The sequence below is a fragment of the Ranitomeya variabilis genome, chromosome 6 (genome assembly GCF_051348905.1).
Source record: "Ranitomeya variabilis isolate aRanVar5 chromosome 6, aRanVar5.hap1, whole genome shotgun sequence".
Lineage (NCBI taxonomy): Eukaryota > Metazoa > Chordata > Amphibia > Anura > Dendrobatidae > Ranitomeya > Ranitomeya variabilis.
The window spans coordinates 547012370-547028508 of NC_135237.1; the positions used below are offsets into that span (position 1 = coordinate 547012370).

The window sequence follows — 16139 nt, forward strand, 5'->3', positions numbered from 1 at the left end:
GGGAAAGTACCAGAAGTTAGTGAGATGGGTTGGGGCTGGGATAAGAGTGGTGGTGAGGATGGAGACGAGGTGTGATGTGATGGGGTTGAGTGCACAGGTGGTGAGGTGGGCTTTGGAGAGGAGATGAGTAAGCTCTCCTCCAGTGATCCTTTTAGTATATTGTGCATTGCTGATAAACTAAATGTAGGTTAGCGAAAAGTATGCATGATGACTGCAGGATCAGACTACAGAGGGTGTGTTTGTAGTCTGTAACCATAGAGACACATGGGTCTGTAAAAAAGCTGCCGACACAAAACAGTAAAATATTTTTCATCAAAACTATTTGCAAAGTTGCTTCATTTTTTATTTTAGATTTATGGAAGCAATACAAGAAGAAGAAGATATATTTCTTTACAGCCATATAATGGTATACCTGAATACTAACGCCGCTGTGACTGGCAGAAGTCCAGGATCAGCTCACAATCCAAAGGCTTTACACAGATGTGAGGATATCCCCGAGCTCCAGTGTCATAAAAGAGGATCTGGAAGAACAAGGAAAGATATTTAAATGCTCAGGCTGCAAATACCTTCACTATAAGAGCAGTCATAAGAACAGGACAGAACAGATATAGTATGGAGAAAAGGAAAGAGTGAGAGGGCTCATGAGTCCAAGTGTATTCAGTCTACGTCCATGAGGCCTACTGAGCAGTGTGAGATCTCCACAGCAGGGAGGAAGGACATTGAGGTGCTGTCAATCAGGCTAGGTGGGCGGAGATTCAGCAGCAGGGAGGAGGGACACTGAGAACTGTCAATCAGGCTAGGTGGGCGGAGATTCAGCAGCAGGGAGGAGGGACACTGAGAACTGTCAATCAGGCTAGGTGGGCGGAGATTCAGCAGCAGGGAGGAGGGACACTGAGAACTGTCAATCAGGCTAGGTGGGCGGAGATTCAGTAGCAGGGAGGAGGGACACTGAGGTGCAGTTAATCAGACTAGGTGAATGGATATTAAGTTTGAACATTCAAAAAACAGGATTATACAGCCATTCTGACATGCATTTCCAAAGAAAGTACACCAGCCTCGCCAGGTCTATCTACCCAATAATGAATGCAATTTATATTGTGAAACCTGGAGACAGATCAGTATTAAAATACCCCATAAAGTGCACCTCCAACCAAAAATAAAGACCTAGCCCAAGACTCCCTAGTAACTGAGTGCAGATCCTCAGCTATGGGACCCTCCTTGCTTCAGGGTCTAGGACTGGCCAATTTAGGTCACCTAGAGGATCTCTCCCCTCCCTCTCTGAGCTCCTCCTGGTCATTATTTATGGGGGAGCCGTTTTCTCCCCACTTCTATTCTGTTATAATGTCCGGGACTGAAGCAAAAACATCAAAAGTTGCAAAATCTTGCACAAAAATGTGACTTTTCTATTCCAATTTTCTGTCATAAAGTGATGAATTGTGCAGGATTTAACACAAACAAGACTCGTTGCAACCAAACACAGCGCCGCTCCTGCGCACAGGTGATGTGCGGCACTGCAGTTCAGCTCCTTTCACTTCGATGGACTGGAGTTGCATTATCAAGCACAATCTAGAGAAGAAACAGCGCCACTTCTCCCTTAGTCTGTGCGTGGTATTGCAGCATTCTAGTTTAACTACTATTTGCATTCCAGTTGCAATACCAGTTGCAGCCTATTCAGAAAAGTGGCACTGTTTCTGGAGAAAAAAAAAAAACTTGTTTCCTTTTCCTAATCCTGAGTAATCCTTGAGGAGGTTTTCCAAATATTAAAAGTTATACCCTGTCCGCCGGCTTTTGGAACTGGTGGGGCTCAGGGGTCGGATCAGCAAGTTATCCCATATACAACTTTTCATACATAAAGTATATATGACTTATTAACACCGGAATACCGCTTTAAGAAAATCCTATAGAGTCCCGTATGTACAGTAGGGGTGGCGGAGTCCCCCCTTATAGGACCGTCTCTGTATATATTACCAGACCAGTCACTAGTAACAATAATCCGCACCCCAGACCTGCGCTCCGAGCGTTTCGCTCATTTTATTCATTTTTGCAGACGAGTTAATTGTGTCGAGGCGACAGACAGAGTGCGGCGGCCGTGCGTGGGAGCCGCCATCCATTCCCTCTGGAGCACCAGCACATACACAAGGAGCCGCAGTCTCGTTATTTCCCCGAGAAATGTCAGCAATGCGAATCTGCAGAATCATGGAAGAATTGTGACACAGCTCAGATTTATCCACCGAGGCACAGATTATTCCAGAAACATTTATCATAGCGGAAAATCATCCATGAATCTGAAGGAAATAAACTCCACCGGTCTCCTGCTAGTGCGGCTCACACCCTATACCCCACTGATAACACATACCAGCACCTGACCAAAAAGATCAGCCTTTCTGCCTTGATCAACAGACCCCCTCCACAGTATGATGAGCCCACAGCCCCTCCAAACAGTATTATGCCCTTAGAGCCCCCCAACACAGTATGATGGTCCTCACAGCCCCAACATAGTAAAATGGCCCCCATAGTGGCCAACACATAGCATGTTGTCCTTACAGTAGTATAATGGCCCCCATAGCTCACCACACACAGTATGGTGTCCTAATAGTAGTATGATGGCCCCCATAGCTCACCACACACAGTATGATGTCCTTACAGTAGTATAATGGCCCCCATAGCTCACCACACACAGTATGATGTCCTACTACTAGTATTATGGCCCCCATAGCTTCCCACATGCAGTATGATGTTCTACTAGTAGTATGATGGCCCCCATAGCTTCCCACATACAGTATGATGTCCTACTACTAGTATTATGGCCCCCATAGCTTCACACATACAGTATGATGTCCTACTAATAGTATGATGGCCCCCATAGGTCACCACACAGTATGACGTCCTACTAGCAGTATGATGGCCCCCATAGCTTCCCACATACAGTATGATGTCCTACTACTAGTATTATGGCCCCCATAGCTCACCACACAGTATGATGTCCTAACAGTAGTATGATGGCCCCCATAGGTCACCACACACAGTATGATGTCCTACTAGTAGTATAATGGCCCCCATAGCTCACCACACAGTATGATGTCCTACTAGTAGTATGATGGCCCCCATAGGCCACCACATACAGTATGATGTCCTACTAGTAGTATGATGGCCCCATAGCTTCCCACATACAGTATGATGTCCTACTAGTAGTATGATGGCCCCCATAGCTCACCACACAGTATGATGTCCTAACAGTAGTATGATGGCCCCCATAGGTCACCACACACAGTATGATGTCCTACTAGTAGTATAATGGCCCCCATAGCTTACCACACACAGTATGATGTCCTAACAGTAGTATGATGGCCCCCATAGGTCACCACACACAGTATGATGTCCTACTAGTACTATAATGGCCCCCATAGCTTACCACACAAAGTATGATGTCCTAACAGTAGTATGATGGCCCCCATAGCTCACCACACACAGTATGATGTCCTACTAGTAGTATGATGGCCCCCATAGGTCACCATATAAAGTATGATGTCCTACTAGTAGCATGACGGCCCCCATAGCTTCCCACATACAGTATGATGTCCTACTAGTAGCATGACGGCCCCCATAGCTTCCCACATACAGTGTGATGTCCTACTAGTAGCATGACGGCCCCCATAGCTTCCCACATACAGTATGATGTCCTACTAGTAGTATAGTGGCCCCCATAGCTCACCACACACAGTATGATGTCCTACTAATAGTATGATGGCCTCCATAGGTCACCACACACAGTATGATGTCCTAACAGTAGTATGATGGCCCCCATAGCTCACCACACAGTATGATGTCCTACTAATAGTATGATGGCCTCCATAGGTCACCACACACAGTATGATGTCCTACTAGTAGTATAATGGCCCCCATTGCTCCTCACCCACAGTAAGATGTCTTTACAGTAGTATGATGGCCCCCATAGCTCACCAAACACAGTATGATATACTAACAGTAGTATAAAGGCCCCCATAGCTCACCACACACAGTAAGAGGACCATACAGTAGTATGATGGCCCCTATTGCTCCCCATCCACAGTAAGATGTCTTTACAGTAGTATGATGGCCCCCCTAGCTCCTCACCCACAATATGATGTTCTTAGTATGATGGTGCTCACATCTCCCCACACACAGTATGATGTCCTTACAGAAGTATGATGGCCCCTAAACCTCCCCACACACAGGATGAGATCCTAACAGTAGTATGATGGCCCCAATAGCTTCCCACATACATTATGATGTCCTTACAGTAGTATGATGGCCCCCATAGCTTCCCACACACAGTTAAGAGGTCCTTACAGTAGTATGATGGCCGCCCTAGCTCTCCTCACAGAATGAAGTTCTTACAGTAGTACAGTAGTATGATGACACTCCTCGCTCCCCTCGCACAGTATGAAGTCCTTACATTAGTATGATGGCTCCCCACACACAGTATGATGTCCTTACAGTAATATGATGGACCTCATAGCTCCCCACATACAGTATGAGGTTCTTACATTTGTATGATGGCCCCCATAGCTACCTGCATACAGTATGAGGTCCTTACAGCAGTGTGAGGTTCTTACAGTAGGATGATAGAAGTAGAAAATCTGAGAGCAAATAAAGCGCAAATAAAGTGTAACTGGTTAAAAACATGGGGTGCAGTGGGGAGAGGTACGCTCACCTTGTTTTGTTGCAGTTAAGCAATAAGTGAAAGCATGGATCAGCTGCTGCAGAGAGCGAGGATAATGGTGAAACTGGGTGTATGTGTCCAACTCTGCGCCACTGATAAAGATGAACGGCGGACGAAATTCGAGTTCATGCAGGACCTCTTCCTCAGGACAAAATCTTACAAGTCCCGAGGAAGAGGTCCTGCATGACCTCAAAACGCGTTGACTATTAACCTGCTTGAAATAAAGCTTTGAAGAATTTTGTCCGCCCATATCTCTCCACATACAGTATGATGTCCTTACAGTATGATGACCCAATAGCTTCCAACACACAGAATGATATCCTGGTGGTGATGACCCCATTAGCTCCCCACACATACTATGATGTCCTTACAGTTGCACGATGGCTCCCACAGCTCCCCACACAAAGTATGATGGCCTCACAGCCTCCCACACATTATGATGGTCCAGACAGCCAACATAGTATGATGAACCCCACAGCTCCTCACACAGTATGATTCCCTCATAGTCCCCAACACAATACGATATCCCCCACACAGTATGATGACCTCACAGTCCCCCAAACAATATGATGGTCCTCACAGCCTCCAACATAGTATGATGACTCCCATAGCTCCCTACACAAAGTATGATGTCCTCACAACTCTCACTATTTCCAGTCCTTCAGCAGTAACGGTTCGCAGGCCAGACAGGAACAGCTAAAGGGTCGGATTTAGCACTTTTTGACCAGATCTGGTATAAGGGCAGCCTCTGCATCACCTTGTGTCAATTACAGAGGTAACAAAGATTCAGTATATGGGATTTTAACATTCCTAATCCTTTGGCCATCTTTCATGCTTATCTTCCAGTTGTACAGAGGTTCAGCATAAGTGAGTACACCCTCTTTGAATAGTAATAGAAATGCAGCAGATGTGTGTTTTGGATCATTGTCATGTTGGAAATGTGTGTGTCTACTAAGGGCACTGATTTCTCTCACACTAGAGCAGAACATCTGTGACTTCATGATACCATCACTGACATGTAGCTCCCGACACCAGCAGGTCATGAAGCCCCACATTAGGACATGGCCACCACCATGTTTCACTGTAGGCACCAGACATTATTCTTTGCACTAATCATGTTTGTGACGCCACACAATTTTAAAGCCATCAGTTCAGGGAAAATTTCTCTTAGTCTCATCACTCCAGAGTATAGAGTCCTAGTAGTCTCTACATGGACCCTTGCAAATTGTAGGCGGGTGTTTTTGCACATGGGCTTCAGGAACCGCTTCCTTTGTGGACGACACCCATGCATGCCATTCCTCTGCTGCATACGTCGTACTGTGCCACAGGAAAAACTCACCCCGGTTTGGCTTTCTACTTCTTCTTTAGCTAATTGCAGTAAAATTGTATCTCCATTTTCTTCAACCCTACTTCCCTTCTTATCAGAAAATGCTTCTGTTCAGGTTTTAATGTCCATGTTCAACCTGGACAACTGTGTGAGATGGTGGAAATTCCATCTTTGTTATATTTTTATGTCACTTTTGCTCCAGGATCTAAATGATAAGTACATTTTTGCTGATCTTCTTGTAGCCGTCACCTTTCTTGTGTTAAGAAATAATATTCTTTTTCAGGTGACATTTCTCTTCCATGTGGTGCCATTTCTGACAGCATTTAATGGGAAGGGGTTTTCTTTGTTAAGTAACGGGCTTTTATAGTCGCCTGTCTGCTGGACACCTGTGTAATGAATGATTAGACGTACCTGTGGTCAAATTTTTGTTACATTTTGTACTCTAAATTTTAGCCTTGCTCCTAAGACTTTCATTGGGGTGTACTCTAAATATAAGCATTGCTCCTAAGACTTTCATTGGGATATACTCTAAATTTAAGCATTGCTCCTAAGACTTTCATTGGGGTGTACTCTAAATATAAGCATTGCTCCTAAGACTTTCATTGGGATATACTCTAAATTTTAGCCTTGCTCCTAAGACTTTCATTGGGGTGTACACTAAATGTAAGCATTGCTCCTAAGACTTTCATTGGGGTGTACTCTAAATTTAAGCATTGCTCCTAAGACTTTCATTGAGGTGTACTCATTTTGGACATATGGTCTTAAATAAATTTGTTATAAAAATGACTTTTTTGGGTGCGAAAAAAACCAAACAAATCTTGTTTGCAATCAATGACTCATTTGTGGGAGTATTGTGTAGTATGGTATGCATAGAAAATGTGCATTCTAAAAAGGAAACTAAAGATTTCTGACAAATTTAAGCAACATCACTGGGTTAAACCATCATTATTCAGGCTTTATGATTCATTTACGCGGATGTGGCAGAGTTGAGTTGATAGTCATTGTGCCTCAATGACCAGTCAATGACAAATAATGAATTTCCTACAATGTTTTCCTGTATTGTAAGAAAATCCTCTGTAACCAATTGTTGTGATGTTAGCAATTTTCCATAGTCAGCGCTGCAGCATATAATCTATCTATAATTGACTAAGGGGTACTTCCATCTGTTTGTCTGTCTGTAACGGAAATCCCACGTCGCAGAATGGTCACGCCCGGCCGGATGCGACCAATCAGCGACAGGCTTAGTCCGGCCGCGAATTGGCCTCTCCCTACTCTCCTCCAGTCAGTGCCCCTCCCTACTCCCCTCCAGTCAGCGCCAATGTGTCGCCCCATCCTGGACCAACTTGTTACTATTAATGCTGCCTATGCAGCATCAATAGTAAAAAGATAAAATGTTAAAAATTAAAAAAAATTTAAAATTGTGCTATTCTCACCCTCCAGCGTCCACCGATGCGCACGATGCTGCCGCCAGCTTCCGTTCCCAGTGATACATTGCGAAATTACCCAGATGACTTAGTGGTCTCGCGAGACCGCTAAGTCATCTGGGTAATTTCACAATGCATCACTGGGAACGGAAGCTGGCGGCAGCATCGCGCGCATCGGGACAGCTTCAGTGGACACCGGAGAGTGAGTATATAACTATTTTTTATTTTAATTTTTTTTTTTTTTAACAGGGATTTGGTGCCCACACTGCTGTATACTACGTGGGCTGTGTTATATACTGCGTGGGCTGTGTTCTATACTGCGTGGACTGCATTCTATACTGCGTGGGCTGTGTTCTATACTGCGTGGGCAATGTTATATACTGCGTGGGCTGCGTTCTATACTACGTGGGCTGCGTTCTATACTGCGTGGGCTGCGTTCTATACTGCGTGGGCAGTGTTATATACTACGTGGGCTGTGTTCTATACTACGTGGGCTGCGTTCTATACTGCGTGGGCTGCGTTCTATACTGCGTGGGCTGCGTTCTATACTGCGTGGGCTGTGTTATATACTATGTGGCCTGTGTTATATACTACGTTGTCTGTGCTATATACTACGTGGCCTGTGTTATATACTATGTGGGCTGTGTTATATATTACATGGGCTGTGTTATATACTGCCTGGCTGCTATATACTACGTGGGCAGTGTTATGTACTGCGTGGGCTGTGTTATATTCTACGTGGCCTGTGTTATATACTGCCTGGCTGCTATATACTACGTGGCCTGTGTTATATACTGCCTGGCTGCTATATACTTTGTGGCCTGTGTTATATACTGTGTCGGCTGTGCTATATATTATGTGGGCTGTGCTATATACTATGTGGCTGCTATATACTACGTGGCTGTGCTATATACTACGTGGCTGTCTGTTACGTGGGCTGTGCTATATACTATGTGGCTGCTATATACTAGATGGCTGTGCTGTATACTACGTGGCTGGCTATATACTGCGTGGCTGTGTTACATACTACGTGGCTGTGCTATATACTACACGGGCTGTGCTAAGCGTGACGTACATACATACATACATACATATTCTATAATACCCAATGCGCTAGAATCGGGCCACCATCTAGTATCTAATAATCAGCCTCAATATAGCACAGACTACATACTCTAATATAGCAGTTATATTGTATCCTTGTACATAGAAGCAGTATTATAATAGTTATATTCTTGTACACAGGGGCAGTATTATAGTAGTTATATTCTTGTACATGAGGCAGTATTATAGTAGTTATATTCTTGTACATAGGGGCAGTATTATAGTAGTTATATTCTTGTACATAGGGGCAGTATTATAGTAGTTATATTCTTGTACATAGGGGCAGTATTATAGCAGTTATATTCTTGTACATAGGAGCAGTATTATAGTAGTTATATTCTTGTACATAGGAGGCAGTATTATAGTAGTATTCTTGTACATAGTGCGGGCAGTATTATAGTAGTTATATTCTTGTATATTGGGGCAGTATTATAGTAGTTATATTCTTGTACATAGGGGCAGTATTATAGTAGTTATATTCTTGTACATAGGGGGCAGTATTATAGTAGTTATATTCTTGTACATAGGAGCAGTATTATAGTAGTTATATTCTTGTACATAGGGGCAGTATTATAGTAGTTATATTCTTGTACATAGGGGCAGTATTATAGTAGTTATATTCTTGTACATAGGGGCAGTATTATAGCAGTTATAGTCTTGTACATAGGGGGCAGTATTATAGTAGTTATATTCTTATACATAGGAGCAGTATTATAGTAGTTATATTCTTGTACATAGGAGCAGTATTATAGTAGTTATATTCTTGTACATAGGGGCAGTATTATAGTAGTTTTATTCTTATAAACCTACAAAACGGGCAAGGCAGTGGATCAATAAATAATGTCAAAACAATATACCGTTGTTCACAATGTCATTGTGCACAAAATCCATGCCAGAATAGGGGTTGATAATAAAGTATAACAAATTTTATTTAAAAAAATATACAATCACAAAGACCAAATATACAGTGGATGAATTATAGCATTTAAAAAATTACCAGTGTCCATAGATGTTATAAAGGTGGTATAGGTACACTGATAAACATGATTATCCTGCTGCAACACCTGCAATGCACTGAGCTGAACCGTCATATATGAGATGATAATATATAGTGAGGACGTGCTAAGGAAATAACTAGGCTAAATAGCCTACCAATAGTCCACTAGTGCTTCTGATATTAGCTGACAGAAAGCATGACTGCTATCCAAAGTAATACATAGGGGGCAGTATTATAGTAGTTATATTCTTGTACATAGGGGGCAGTATTATAGTAGTTATATTCTTGTACATAGGGGCAGTATTATAGTAGTTATATTGTTGTACATAGGGGCAGTATTATAGTAGTTATATTCTTGTACATAGGGGGCAGTATTATAGTAGTTATATTCTTGTACATAGGGGCAGTATTATAGTAGTTATATTCTTGTACATAGGGGGCAGTATTATAGTAGTTATATTCTTGTACATAGGGGCAGTATTATAGTAGTTATATTCTTGTACATAGGGGGCAGTATTATAGTAGTTATATTCTTGTACATAGGAGCAGTATTATAGTAGTTATATTCTTGTACATAGGAGCAGTATTATAGCAGTTATATTCTTGTACATAGGAGCAGTATTATAGTAGTTATATTCTTGTACATAGGAGCAGTATTACAGTAGTTATATTCTTGTACATAGGGGCAGTATTATAGTAGTTATATTCTTGTACATAGGGGGCAGTATTATAGTAGTTATATTCTTGTACATAGGGGCAGTATTATAGTAGTTATATTCTTGTACATAGGGGCAGTATTATAGTAGTTATATTCTTGTACATAGGGGGCAGTATTATAGTAGTTATATTCTTGTACATAGGGGCAGTATTATAGTAGTTATATTCTTGTACATAGGAGCAGTATTATAGTAGTTATATTCTTGTACATAGGGGCAGTATTATAGTAGTTATATTCTTGAACATAGGGGCAGTAATATAGTAGTTATATTCTTGAACATAGGGGCAGTATTATACTAGCTATAGTCTTGTACATAGGGGGCAGTAAACAAAACGTAGAGAAAGAATGATCACAAACAGAATTCCAACATTATTACAGAATGACATCAAGTTAAGTTAATCTGAAAATCTGAATGAAGAATGCAAATAAATGAAGCACAACTTTTATACATGGACTGTCATGGATTTACCACAACAGAAAGGAGCCAGAAGACCACAGCATCTGATTTCTCCTACTCCTGCACTGATTAGAACCACTTCACCTTCATATTACAAAAAGCCGGTTTCAGATAGCAGTGAGAGCTTCTAGTGCTTTCCTGAGTTGATGGTCTCAGCTGTTCAGTGTTGGCCACTCCTCTCTCCTATATATACTACTTGCCTCTGGAAATTAAGGATGGCAATGTTAGTTTCACACTGCCTGGCTCTGGAATTGGAGCTATTGGTTGTTTGATGAGGTGTTTAAAGTGTTTATCTATAGACTTTTGCTTGGTTATTTGGTGTGTGCATTTCCTCATCTTCTCCTCATTGTTTTTTCCTTCCTTCACTCTCCAATGTTCCACTCTGTTGTCTGTGAGTGTACATTTGTGAGATTGGAATTTTCATTTATCCCTGTATATCCTCCCTTGTTTGTCTTGTTCCTGTATTTTCATACACTACTAATCTCCTTTTCCTTGGATGGCAGAGGGGGACAGATATAGGGCAGATTCTGGAGCTCAGCAAGGTACGTGGCCCCGGCATCTTCACCATCAGAAGTAATCCGGGGAGAAGGGACAGCTAGGGCGCCCTTAGCGTTAGGGACAAGGAAGGAGCCATTGGCCCCGGGATACCCAACAACAGAATTGTGACATGGACTACTACAGTAAAAACTATAACGATGCACCACAATAACAACCCTATAAGACCTTTTCCATAAAATGTGCTATGAAGAAAAACGTTTTGAAAATCAAGTCATTTCATGGCAATGAATTCTTCATATTTTCAATTTTTTCGTTTGCTGCCATTTATTGGAATCTTTATTATCTTCCACCTTAATGATATTGATATTAAATAATGTTCTTAATGGTAAAGACAGAGACTGAAGTTCTGACAAAGATTTCAATAGACAAAAATGTTTGTGAAAGTTCTGACAAGTCCATTGATTGACTCCGCGCCTGCGATCAATGTGTTTATTCAGTACATGTACTTTAAGCACAGCGAATATCCCTGTTTGCTGGGTGCGCTTGGCACTAAGCTGAGCCTGCAAGCTCCTCTTAATTATTCATGTACAGCTCGGCTTCAATAAGCTTCCGTGACCCTCTCTGCTTTCTAATGATCTCTGCGAAAATCAATTTCTCTAGTCAAGAAAAAGTCAGAAAACAGACAGGGCACCCGATCCGCTTAAAGAGACAGCTACTTCATAAAAGCGGCATTAAAGGAAACCTCTGCTTCATTATAATACAGATTATATTAAAAAAAAAGCTTAATTATCATCCAATTAAAAGTTCTGCAACGCCCTAAATTTGTTTGCTTATTTCCACTCTTAGTGACCGAGCTAATTCTCACTTTAATGACCAGGACAAATTTTTTTAAATCTGACCAGCGTCACTTTATGGGGTAATAATCCTGAAAAACTTCAATGGATCCCACTGATTCTGAAATTGCTTTTCCGTGACATATTGTGCTTTAAGTGGCAAAATTTAATCAATAGGATTTGCGTTTATTTGTGAAGATATCGAAAATGTAACCAAAAAAAATGAAAATTTCGCAATTTTCAAACTTTAAATTTATATGCCCTTAAATCAGAGAGATATGTCACAAGAAATACTTGATACATAACATTTCCCACATGTCTACTTTACATCAGCATCATTTTTGAAACATCATTTTTTTTTGTTAGGAAAGTTAGAAGCGTTCAAGTTGATCAGCGATTTCTCATTTTTTTCAACAACATTTACAAAAACCTCTTTTTTTTAAGGACCACATCATCACATTTGAAGTAGATTTGGGCGACCTATATGATAGAAAATATCCAAAACTGACATCATTGTAAAAACTGCACCCCTCAAGGTGCTCAAAACCACATTCAAGAAGTTAATTAACCCTTCAGGTGATTCACATGAATTAATGGGATGTGAAAGGAAAAAATGAACATTTAACTTTTTTTTTTTTCACCAAAATTTTACTTTAGCCCCAATGTTTTTTTACTTTCACAAGGGTATCATGAGAAAATGGACTCCAAATTTTGTTGTGCAATTTCATCTGGGTACGTTAATACCCCATATGTGGGGGGAAACTACTATTTTGGTGCATGGCAGGGCTTGGAAAGGAAGCAGCAGCAGCGCTTGAATTTTTTAAAGCAATGGACGCCATATATGCCCTATAAACATAATTTGCATTAAGTTAGCAACAATAGCCACATGCCCATTCCACATTAATATTTTCAGCAAATTTTATTAAAGAGTACCTAAACTTTTTTTCTATTATTCTCTAAACATTGATAGAAAAGTTAGGAATCCTTGGCATATACTTAATTACATTATTTTGATTCCCTCTCTCCTAAACAAAATGGTGAGAGTTCTGTTTTAACGCCCTTGTTACTGTCCTTTTAGATGCGGCTTTGAACTGCAGCTTTAACAAGAATGCATATTACAAACATTCTGTCTGAGCAAGAAGGAGGGGAGGAGAAATGCTCACATGGAGGCAGCGTTTGTAAATAGTGTTTGAATTCAGATTCTTGCCAGAGCTGCAGTTCAAAGCAGCGACTAAAGTAGCACAAACATGGCAGATAAACCAGCATTTTAAGCATGGTGTTTGGGAGAGAAAAAAAAATAAGATAATGGAAGATATTACAAAGATTCATAACTTTGCAAAAGCTCATCAATAAGTAAATTAGAAGAAAAATGGTTTTTTTTGTTTTTTTTTTAGTAAAAGCCTCTACAGGGTACAATTTATATCACAATCACTGGATGCTGATATAAGATCACCTCTAGCATAAACCACCTCTAATTGAGTATGGTGAAATCAGTGTTTATTTCCAAAGCCATTCATCTCGGCGCCACTCTAAGATAGAGAAGGACACATGTGCATCATTCACGTAGCATCGAGACGTCTACAAGCTGTACCAGTCTACATATCCAGCCTGCAGGAGTCCTTTGTCCTAGCAGCCATCATGTTCTTATTTCTAAGTCTCATTGAATGAAATTTCCTCGTAGATACAAAACATTTGGCTTTTATATTCTTCTTATAAAACCATTCTGAGTTCACGCTGAGAATCCTTCAAAGCTTCGTGTCCGCTGCGGCTGCTCTCGCATTAACATAATATTACATCAGTCGGAGTGACCTGGATTTGATAACGAGCAAGTTCTACTGTAGAAAAATGAAGGATTCAAGACCGTGTTCACACCGAGATCTCCATGAACTGACGCATGAGTGCGAGTTAGAAAACAGCGGCAGATCTGGAGATCACTTGGTCTTATAGGCATACTCTTATGTACTTGAAAAATTCTGTCCTGGCACAAAGATTTTTAACCAGTTTGAGCCAAGATTCCCATGGAGGGTCTACAGGGCATAAGGCGTTGAGGATGCCTAGACCGTTACTAAATTTGTCATTTATGATGCTTACATAATGAAGTGTTGTATCCAATCTCATTGCAGAAACTAAGAGGACTCAACAAATCCAATCAATTACAATCGGTTCCCAAGGACCCAACAGATCCAACTCCATTACTATAGGTCCTCGAGGACCCAACAGAGGCAACTCAATTACAATCGGTTCCTGAGGACCCAACAGAGGCAACTCAATTACAATCAGTTCTCGAGGACCCAACAGAGGCAACTCAATTACAAATCGGTTCTCAAGAACCCAACAGATCCAACTGAATTACAGTAGGTCCTCGAGGACCCAATACACGCAACTGAATTACAATCGATTCTCGAGGACCCAACAGAGGCAACTCAATTACAATCGGTTCTCTAAGACCTGTGACAAAACACTCCGGGATCGCCTTTGCTGGGGTCAAAGGTCACGTGGTTGGTGCATTAAACTCTGAGGCGGACAGCAGGATTCTGAGCAGACTGACCGTAGGTCAGATTTATTAAAGTGAAAGCAATTATAACAAAAACAAACCATAAAAATAAATCCTTAGCCTGTCCGGCTCTAACTAAACAAATACGATGCTATCTAACAACTGGGGGGGCTTCTCCCACCCAGCTAACGTTACACAGTTCATGAGCACAGCTCTCACTCACGTTTGTCCCACACAGACAGGCATTCTGTGTGCCCCAGGCTGACGCCTGATTCCTCCAGCTGGTCATCTTTTAAACCTGCACTTATTAACCCATGAGTATGCTGAAGACACTGAGCAGCCTAACTCACATAGGACAGGTATCTAGGCGAGATATACCTGCCCCCAACTACCAGACCGACATGACTCATACATATCCCCCCCCCCGCTCAGACCACTCCGGTCGAGCAAGGACACTCCCGAAACAGTGCACTCGGGATAGCGCATCGGCGTTTCCCATCTGCGCCCCTGGGCGATGCTCTACTGTGAAAGAGTAGGCCTGCAGGGCAAGGAACCAACGAGTTACCCTACTATTACGGTCCTTGTGGAGTTGCATCCACTTGAGAGGGGCAAGGTCCGTGACCAGCTTAAACTTCCTACCTGCCAGGTAATACTTGAGGGAGTCGAGAGCCCATTTAATGGCTAGGCACTTTTTTTCAACCACGGCATACCTCTGCTCATGTACATTTAATTTCCGGCTGAGGTAGAGGACCGGGTGTTCCACTCCGTCCTTCACCTGGGAAAGTACAGCTCCGATACCAGTATCAGAGGCATCAGTTTGCACCACAAACTCGCTGCTGAAATCGGGAGTCACTAGTACGGGCTGAGAGCACAAAGCCCGTTTCAGGCTGTGGAAGGCCTCTTTGGCCGCTGAAGTCCACTTTAACATGACGGAATCCTTCCCTTTGGTAAGATCCGTCAAGGGGGTGGCAATGGCTGCAAAGTTGGGTATGAACCGGCGATAATAGCCGGCAATCCCCAGGAACGCTTGAACTTGTTTCTTATTCACTGGCTGCGGCCAGCTCTGAATAGCCTGTATTTTGTCGATCTGGGGCTTAATCACTCCTCTGCCTATCACGTAGCCCAAATATCGGGCTTCTTCAAGCCCGATGTGACATTTCTTGGGGTTCGCAGTTAAGCCTGCTTCTCGCAGGTCATCAATCACCGCTAGTGTTGAGCATTCCGATACCGCAAGTATCGGGTATCGGCCGATACTTGCGGGTATCGGAATTCCGATACCGAGATCCGATACTTTTGTGGTATCGGGTATCGGTATCGAAACAACATTAATGTAATAATGTGTAAAAGAAAGAATTAAAATAAAAAATATTGCTATACTCACCTCTCCGACGCAGCCTGGACCAATCACAAGCCGTGACGTCATGGGAGGCAGGACACGCGCGACCAATCACAAGCCAGAACGTAATTTTAAAATCCTGAAGGACCTGAAATTATGTCACGGCTTGCTGTGATTGGTCGCGTCGCGGCCACATGGGCGACGCGACCAATCACAAGCCGGGACGTCACGGGAGGCAGGACACGCGCG

General features: G+C 42.2%; 1 protein-coding gene across 9 annotated transcripts in view; it reads right to left on the reverse strand.

The window, feature by feature from the left end:
* Positions 1-16139, reverse strand: part of CYRIB (CYFIP related Rac1 interactor B) — a 179483-nt gene that overhangs the window by 106111 nt on the left and 57233 nt on the right. For 6 of the 9 annotated variants that reach the window (XM_077271231.1, XM_077271227.1, XM_077271234.1 and 3 more), the window contains exon 2: positions 413-521. The gene's annotated coding sequence lies outside the window, so the exon portion shown is untranslated. Of the gene's footprint in view, positions 1-412; positions 531-16139 lie in introns of those variants that run through there. The other 3 variants (XM_077271223.1, XM_077271232.1, XM_077271225.1) reach the window with 1 other exon arrangement.